Source organism: Loxodonta africana, chromosome 1 (assembly GCF_030014295.1).
Source record: "Loxodonta africana isolate mLoxAfr1 chromosome 1, mLoxAfr1.hap2, whole genome shotgun sequence".
NCBI lineage: Eukaryota > Metazoa > Chordata > Mammalia > Proboscidea > Elephantidae > Loxodonta > Loxodonta africana.
In genome coordinates, this window is record NC_087342.1 from 79,382,154 (window position 1) to 79,383,853 (window position 1,700).

At 43.0% G+C, this 1,700-nt stretch overlaps 1 non-coding gene across 1 annotated transcript; it reads right to left on the minus strand.

Annotated features, from left to right (window-relative positions):
* Positions 1 to 1,304: 1,304 nt before the first annotated feature.
* TRNAA-AGC (transfer RNA alanine (anticodon AGC)) lies at positions 1,305 to 1,376 on the minus strand. Its single transcript has one exon. It is a non-coding gene; the product is annotated as a tRNA-Ala (tRNA).
* Between the last annotated feature and the right edge of the window lie 324 nt (positions 1,377 to 1,700).

A 1,700-nucleotide genomic window follows, 5' to 3' on the forward strand; every position in this document is an offset into this window, starting at 1 on the left:
CATCCTGTTCTTAGCTCAAAAGGAGTTTGAAGAGGGGAACTGTGACCACAGAAAGCCAGAGATCCTGTACAATTGCTAATAATTACATACTGAGCCACCTTTCCCTCAGTTCTAGTATTGGTGCAGAGGCAACATAGATGAGGCCCTTGCAAGTCGAGTAGGTGACCTCAAAATTGGCTTAGGAATGGCCTGTGACAGACTGGTGGAAAGTGGATAGTTACAGCTTTCAGAGAGAAGAGAAAAGGGGATGATGCATTATGAAAGGCCTCCAGAGCTCTTGGCTTCTCATGTCTTCTACCATAACTGATCCTCCCTTTCCTCCAGAGAAATAGCTTTTTCCTCACCTTTAAGCCTTCTTCCATAAGGTCCCTCTAAATGATTTTCTCCTGGCTTAGGTCAAAACACACACACACACGGACACACACAAAAAACCTTTTAGTTCATATCCTGGATTGTATGATCAAATCCACATTGATTCACAAGGGTTGTTATTTTTATTCTCAGAATCAACAATTGAAAATATTTATAGGGAAACGTAGAATCATTCTATAAGGATGTGACAGCTGTCCTGAAACAATGCAGATCTTACCTGAGTTCTTTGGGTTAATGTGTCTGTGCGTTCCATTTTTGACCCATGAGTGTTTAGGATTTGTGCTCCATTTCTTCTTTGGCAGCTTCTTTAAAGGTGGGAGTCTCCCAATCACACCCAGACACTGAGTTCAGGGCACGTAGACAAAGAAGTTGCTGCACATTTTGATGGCTTCTATCTGCTCCATATCCAGGTCAGCGAATGAGAGGTAGACAAGACATGGCAGCGAGTCTTTGCCTCCTCAGCCCAAACCTGGGTTAAATATCTACTTCCCAACGTTTTAGAAATACTAGAGGATTATAGGAAACAAGGAAACCGCTCTCCTCTTTGGCAGGAATGAATTCTTCTTTGCCTGACATTCTTTGAGAATCCTGTGTTCTCCCTCCCGAAGAAGGAACAATCATTTTTCCCAAGCACCAGAGCAGGTTTTTTTCTTTCGGATTTTCTAGCCTCTTAACAGTCAGCTTTCCTCAAAAAGTCTTAAAAAGACTGCTTAATCTTTGGAGCATGATGGTGGTGGCCCAGGTACCAGTGATTGTTGATTGTGCTTGGAGAGAATTATGGATAATAGAAATGACAACAAATAACCGTAAGTGAACACCATTACCCCCACAGGTCAGTTAGAAACATCAAGGCCACAACAACTCAACTGAAGAAAGAAGAGAGTGCGTGAGAGTAAGAGGATCTATGGGTGTGCTTTGTGAAGAAGGTAAAGTAGAGGTACTGGGTATTGAACCCAGGGCCTCGTGCATGCTAAGCACATGCTCTACCACTGAGCTATACCCCCGGGCGACAGCTCCACAAGGAACTTCATGACTGACCTCTGAGTATTTGCGAACTAACCCATCAAGATAAAATCATTTAATGTTCAATTCTGCTGTTTCAAAATCCCTACACTGCACTCTTTCGGACACGGATACACCAAGAGAAGGATACCTTAGTGCTAGAAAGAAAGGTATTGTTCCTCGTTGGGTGGTCTTCCACCAGATTGCCCGGAATCAGCCTCCAATCCATCAACAGGGTTAATCCCGGGATAGCGCACTCTCTTGAAATTTGTCTGAATACACCTTTCTGTATTCTTTTGACTCTTGGAAAAATATTAATGTTTCAC